This window comes from Scyliorhinus torazame, chromosome 11 (assembly GCF_047496885.1).
Source record: "Scyliorhinus torazame isolate Kashiwa2021f chromosome 11, sScyTor2.1, whole genome shotgun sequence".
Classification (NCBI taxonomy): domain Eukaryota; kingdom Metazoa; phylum Chordata; class Chondrichthyes; order Carcharhiniformes; family Scyliorhinidae; genus Scyliorhinus; species Scyliorhinus torazame.
Window position 1 is genome coordinate 231,596,283 of NC_092717.1, and position 7,560 is coordinate 231,603,842.

Below are 7,560 nucleotides of genomic sequence, written 5' to 3' on the forward strand. Positions count from 1 at the left end.
GCTAGAAGGCTAACGTGTGGTTCTGATTAACGCCAACAGTACGGGTTTGCACAATGGGTTTGTTATAACCTGCCTGCTTACCATTGGCTGGGGACTAATGACAATCCCACAATCCTGTGGGAGTATGAGCTTCCCCAATGAGGGGGGGGTGGTGTGGAGAAACCATTAGTAAACTCCAAGTATAAATAAAGCTGGCCAGTTTAGGAACCAGCAGGAAGGAGTGTGCAGCAAGGGAAGTTGCTGCTGCTGTTATATATGCATGTTATTGTAAATAAATGTTATTACTTTGTATCCTTAAACTTGTGCTGGATTCTTCGTGGCCCTTACAAAAGGGTAGCACAGTGATTAGCACAGTTGCTTCACAACTCCAGGGTCCCAGATTCGATTCCCGGCTTGGATCTCTGTTTGTGTGGAGTCTACGTTCTCCCCGTGAGTGCGTGGGCTCCCTCCGTGTGCTCCGGTTTCCTCCCACAGTCCAAAGATGTGCAGGTTAGGTGGATTGGCCATGATAAATTGCCCTTAGTGTCCAAAAAAGATTGGGTGGGGTCACAAGGATAGGGTGGAGGCGTGGGCTGAAGTAGGGTGCTCTTTCCAAGGGCCGGTGCAGACTCGATGGGCCGAATGGCCTCCTTCTCCACTGTAAATTCAAAGGGTTTGATTCCCATTGCAGCTGAGGTAGACTTTGGACATGCCACCTCGCTCTGCCCCGCCAATTGGAAGAGAATGACAAACCACCACTGAAAAAACAATTGCCCCGAGGGTGAAGAATTAGCGGACAATGATCTGCCTCCGGGCACAGGCACTCATGAATGAATGAATCACTGCAAACTGGCTAGTATATTCTGGGATCTCAGATGGTGTGATGAGAATTCATGTTCCTTTAAGCAGCGGCATGGCTTTAAATTCTGCAGCAGTGTATTATTGGCCATCCCCAAAATGGCTCCCTCTCAATCAATGATGATTTAGATGCCGCACGATTTCCCAAGAAATTCCGCTGAGGAAATTGCGGTGACATCAGTGCACCAAATGTTTGGCCATGTGTGACTGAAGCTCTGTCCCAATTAGAAAAAGCCTCGTTTTGAAGAAGAGCAGGTGGGTTCTCCCTGGTCTCTTGGCCAATATTTATCCTTCAATCAACATCACAAAAACAGATGATCTGGTCATTATCACATTGCTGTTTATGGAAGAACATAGGAACTAGGAGCAGGAGCAGGACATCTGGCCCCTCGAGCCTGCTCAGCCATTCAATAAGATCATCATTGATCTTTTTGTGGACTCAGCCCCACTTACCATAATCCTTAATTCCTTTACTATTCAAAAATCTACCTTTGCCTTAAAAACATTCAACGAGGTAGCCTCAACTGCTTCACTGGGCAGGGAATTCCAAAGGTTCACAACCCTTTGGGCGGAGAAGTTCCTCCTCAACTCAGTCCTAAATCTACTCCCTCTTATTTTGAGGCTATGTCCCCTAGCTCTAGTTTCACCCGCCAATGGATACAACCTCCCTGCTTCTATCTTATCTACTCACTTCATAATTTTATATGTTTCTGTAAGATCCCCCCTCATTCTCCTAAATCCCAATGAGTATAGTTTCAGTCTCTCCTCATAAGCCAATCCTCTCAACTTCGGAATCAACCTAGTGAATCTCCTCTGCACCCCCTCCAGTGCCAGCACATCCTTTCTCAATTAAGGAGACCAAAACTGTACACATTACACCAGGTGTGGCACCCTGTATAGCTGCAACATAACCTCCCTATTTTTAAACTCTATCCCTCTAGCAATGAAGGACAACATTCCATTTGCTTTCTTCATTGTCTGATGCACCTGCAAACCAACTTTTTGCGATTCATGCACAAAGAAACAACCAAGTCCCTCTGCACAGCATCATGCTGCAATTTTTTTACCATTTAAATAACACTCCGTTTTGCTGTTATTCCTACCAAAATGGATGACCTCACATTTGCCAACATTGAACTCCATCTGCCAGACCCTTGCCCACTCACTTAAGCTATCTTTATCCCCCTGCAGACTTTCGGTGTCCTCTGCACACTTTGCTCTGCCACTCATCTTAGTGCCATCTGTGAACTTTGACACATTACACTTGGTCCCCAACTCCAAATCATCTATGTAAATTGTAAACAATTGTGGTCCCAACACTGATCCCTGAGGGACACCACAGGCCACTGATCAACAACCAGAAAAACGCCCATTTATCCCCACTCTTTGCTTTCTGTCAGTTAACCAATCCTCTATCCATTTTAATACGTTACCCGTAATGCTGTGCACCTTTATCTTATGCAGCAACCTTTTGTGTGGCACCTTGTTGAATGCCTGCCGTAAATGCCACATACACCACATCCACTGGTTCCCCCGTGTCCCGTTGTCCACCGTGCTGATAATGTCCTCAAAGAATTCCAATGAATTAGTTCAACATGATCTGCCTTTCATGAACCCATGCTACGTCTACTCAATGGGACAATTTCTATCCAGATGTCTCGCTATTTCGTCCTTGATGATAGTTTCAAGCATTTTCCCCACTACTGAAGTTAAGCTAACCAGCCTATAGTTATCCAATTTTTGCTTACCTCCTTCTTTGAATAGTGGCATCACATTTCCTGTTTTCCAATCTGCCGGAGGTGCCTCGACATCCGGTGAATTTTGGTAAATTATCACGAGCACATTTGCTATTTCCCCCACCATCTCTTTTAGTACCCTGGGATGCATGCCATCAGGGTCAGGAGACTTGTCTACCTTTTGCCCCCTTAGCTTGCCCAACACTACCTCCTTCGTGATAATGATTGTTTCTAGGTCCTCACCTGCCATAGCCTACTTGCCATCAATTATTGGCACGTTATTTGTGCCTTCCACTGTGAAGACCAACACAAAGTACCTCTTCAATATCTCGGCTATTTCCTCACTTCCCATTATTAAATCCCCCTCCTCATTCTCTAAAGGACCAATGTTGACTTTAGCCACTCTTTTTCGTTTTATATATTTGTAGAAACATTTGCTATCTTATTATATTCTCAGCTACTTTACTCATAATTTATCTTACTTTTCCTTATAGCTTTTTTCATGGCTTTTTGTTGACCTTTAAAGATTTCTCAATCCTCTAGTTTCCCACTGATCAGGAGTTGGTTTTGCACAGTGGGCTAAACAGCTGGCTTGTAATGCAGAATACTGCCAGCAGCGCGGGTTCATTTCCCTTACTGGCCCCGAACAGGTGCCGGAATGTGGCAACTAGGGGCTTTTCACAGTAACTTAATTGAAGCCTACTTGTGACAATAGGTTATCATTATTATTAATCTTTGCCACTTTGTATGAATTTTCTTTCAATTTGCTAGCCTCCTTTATTTCCTTAGATACCCATGGCTGATTATCCCTTTTCCTACAGTCCTTCCTTTTCACTGGTATATACTTTTGCTGAGCATGAAAATTGCTTTGAAAGTCCTCCATTGTTCCTCAATTGTCCCACCATAAAGTCTGTGCTCCCAGTCTACCTTCGCCAACTCCTCCCTCATCCCATTGTAGTCTCCTTTGTTTAAGCACAAGACACTGGCATTGGATTTTACTTTCTCACCCTCCTGTATTTTAAATTCAACCATACTGTGATCGCTCCTTCCGAGAGGATCCCTAACTATCAGAGTATTAATTGTTCCTGCCTCATTACGCAAGAACAGATCTAGGTTAGCTTGCTCCCTCATAGGTTCCATTACATACTGTTCGAGGAAGCTCTTGTGGATACATTCTATGAACCCCTCCTCAAGGCTGCCTTGACCAATCTGGTTTGACCAATCGACAGGTAGATTAAAATCCCCCATGAAAATTGTTGTACCATTAACTGCAACTGTTATTTCTTTGTTTATTTCCCATCCCATTGTGATGTTACTGTATGGTGGCCGATAGACTATGCCTATCAGTGACCTTTTCTCCTTACTATTTCTAATTTCCAAATTGACAAAAGTGGTGACATCAAGGGCACATCAAGGAAAGTGCCCCTTCCACCCAATTTTGATTTGCTTGTTTTGTATATAAAAAAAGAGAAGGGGAAGGGTGGAGGAAGCCCCCCCCCCCTTACTGCTATGTGTTATGAAATCTTTCTTTGTTTCTTTTTATATACACTTCCTCTGGTTTTTTTTGTTTCTCTATGTGCATATTTGTAAGTATATCATGTATAAAACCCAATAAAAACATTTTTAAAAAAGTATTTGAAATGTAAGCAGACTGATTGACACCTCTGGTTCCCCATAGTGTCATGCGAGAGTACCTTTAAGACATGGATGTTTAAGCAATGTAACTTTAAGAAAACAGTGATGTCAGAGAGTGGGTGGTGCTCAGCTCAGGTCAGCCATTTTGCAGGTTTTTAGTTTCAATTAAAAAAGTGCCTGGCTGGTTTTGCTGAGAGCAGTTTAAAAGTGCCTGGCTGTTTTGCTGTGAGCAGTTTAAAAGTAGAAAGCCAGTTTGAGACAGCAGCTTGAGAAGTTCTGGTTTGCTGTGAGTGCTTGAAGGGAGAAAGCCAGGTTTGAGAAAACAGCTTGGGGTGTGTCTGTGTGTTTCCAGAGAGTTTGCAGGAAGAAAGAAAGGTGCTGGAGCTGAAGTCATCCAACCTAATATATCTGCCATTCTACAGAAAATATATATATCCTATAAGTGGTAAAGCAAAAAGTGCAGAGGATACTGGAAGTCTGCAGAGGGATTTGGACAGGCTAAGTGAATGGGCTAGGGTCTGGCAGATGGAATACAATGTTGACAAATGTGAGGTTATCCATTTTGGTAAGAATAACGGCAAAAGGGATTATTATTTAAATGATAAAAAATTAAAACATGCTGCTGTGCAGAGAATCTGGGTGTGCTAGTGCATGAGTCGCAGAAAGTTGGTTTTCAGGTGCAACAGGTGATTAAGAAGGCAAATGAAATTTTGTCCTTCATTGCTAAAGGGATGGAGTTTAAGACTAGGGAGGTTATGCTGCAATTGTATAAGGTGTTAGTGAGGCCACACCTGGAGTATTGTGTTCAGTTTTGGTCTCCTTACTTGAGAAAGGACGTACTGGCACTGGAGGGTGTGCAGAGGAGATTCACTAGGTTAATCCCAGAGCTGAAGGGGTTGGATTACGAGGAGAGGTTGAATAGACTGGGACTGTACTCGTTGGAATTTAGAAGGATGAGGGGGGATATTATAGAAACATATCAGATTATGAAGGGAATAGATAGGATAGATGCGGGCAGGTTGTTTCCACTGGCGAGTGAAAGCAGAACTAGGGGGCATAGCCTCAAAATAAGGGGAAGTAGATTTAGGACTGAGTTTAGGAGGAACTTCTTCACCCAAAGGGTTGTGAATCTATGGAATTCCTTGCCCAGTGAAGCAGTAGAGGCTCCTTCATTAAATGTTTTTAAGATAAAGATAGATAGTTTTTTGAAGAATAAAGGGATCAAGGGTTATGGTGTTCGGGCCGGAAAGTGGAGCTGAGTCCACAAAAGATCAGCCATGATCTCATTGAATGGCGGAGCAGGCTCGAGGGGCCAGATGGCCTACTCCTGCTCCTAGTTCTTATGTTCTTATGTTCTTAACCTGATGTGATACTGTTTATAGGTGTTAAGTCTCTTGGAAGTTTGAAGGAACATTTTAAGGAGTTATTTACTGTTGCAATATTTTCTGAGTTATCTTTGAAGTAAGGGGTGTTAAGAGAGCCAATGTTTATTTAAGATGTTAAGTTGATTTCATGAAATAAACAGTGTTTTGTGTTTAAAAACCCACGTGTCCATAATTGTAATATCACACCTAGGGAAAAAGCCGTGTGCTAGGAAAAGCAACAAATCCATTAAAAGGAGAGGTTCGTTGAACTCCATGATACATTTTGGGGTTCTGAAAACACCTCGCCCATAACAATAGTCACGTAGCAATGCCATGAGGTTGCCTCTGGAGGCAGAGATCATAAGATCAGGTCAATAAAGTCTTTTGAGACTCATGTAGTTCATTGGGGGTCGGTTTGGCTCAGTTGGCTGGACAGCTGGATTGTGATGCAGAGCAAGACCAACAGCATGGGTTCAATTCATGGATCAGCTAAGATTATTCGTGAAGGTCTTCACCTTCTCAACCTTGCCTGAGGTGTGGTGATCCTCAGGTTACATCACCACCAGTCAGCTCTCCCCTCAAAGGGGAAAGCAGCCTATGGTCACCTGGGACTGTGGTGACTTTTTTAGTTCATTAACCCACAATGTTGTTTCTGTGGTGGGATCCATGCACTGAACATTAGTGGCTTGTAATCACTTGCTGTGTCTTCATTTAGGGAATATACCTTGTCTGTTGAGTTGCATAATCCTGTAAAATGTAACATTCTAGTTTTAAAATCACTACAGCCCTTTATTTCTTTTGTTGGTTTCTCATCAATGGTTTCAGACACCTGTTGATGTTCTATAGAGCATTGTGGATCTCTGCAGGCAGCTCTTTTGTTTAAAGGAAAATCATTATTCCAAGCCTTTGTGGCTAGAAGTGTGTCAGACTGGAAATTTAATCAACAAATAGGAAAGGCATGAAAAGTTTGAATTTCGGGTTTACAAAAGCTTTGTGACAAAGGAGAAAGAAAGCACTTGCCGAGGCTAATTTTATGCCCGAACTTTAAAGGCAAAGGGTTGATTCTTTCTGTGCAGGACTAAGTGAATGTTCACAGAATCCTAGAATACCTACAGTGCAGAAGGAGGCCATTTGGCCCATCACGTCTGCTCCGACCCTCTGAAAGAGCACCCTACCTAGGCCCAATCACCCACCCTATCCCCGTAACCCAGTGGCTCCCACCTAGGGGCAATTTAGCATGACCAATCCACCCAACCTGCACATCTTTGGACTGTGGGAGGAAACCAGAGCACCTGGAGGAAACCCACGCAGACATGGGGAGAAAGTGCAAACTCCAAACGGATAGTCACCCAAGGTTGGAATTGAACCCTAGCGTTGTGAGGGCAGCAGTGCAAACCACTGTGCCACCGTGCCACCCCAGAGAATGTTGAGAGAACGTGTGAAAATATACAACTAGGGATATAAATATAAGCAGTGCCGGATTTCAGCTTATGCTAATTAAGCTACAGTTTAGCCCCTCAAAATGAGCGGCTCTAAATTTTATTAAAAATGACTTGATATCAAGTTTGATTATAATTGGTTGTTAAATAAATAAGATTTGGAAAAATGGTTCTCTAAATGTGGACTTTTTGTTGTAATATAACAAGAAATTGCATATATATGGTCATATAGATTTCATAATTTGTCCTGAACATACATTGAAAAATATTAAAGCCATACAAAATGAAATCTTTTGCTGCTATCCACAACGTTATTGTCTCTATCTTAAACATGTCCCAAGCTGAGGTTTTAACTTATATACTAGGTCTATAATACTGAGCCTCCTGGTTTCAGATTTTTTTAAATGCCGTGCAGGATTCTCCGTTTGGATACGGCAGCGGGATTCTCCGGTCCTGATGCAGTGAATGGGAGATTTGGCTGAGTGCCAAATTGTCCATCCTTGCTAGCAGCGGTAGCGGGGCGGACTCGTAACGGAGACTCCCGGCCGC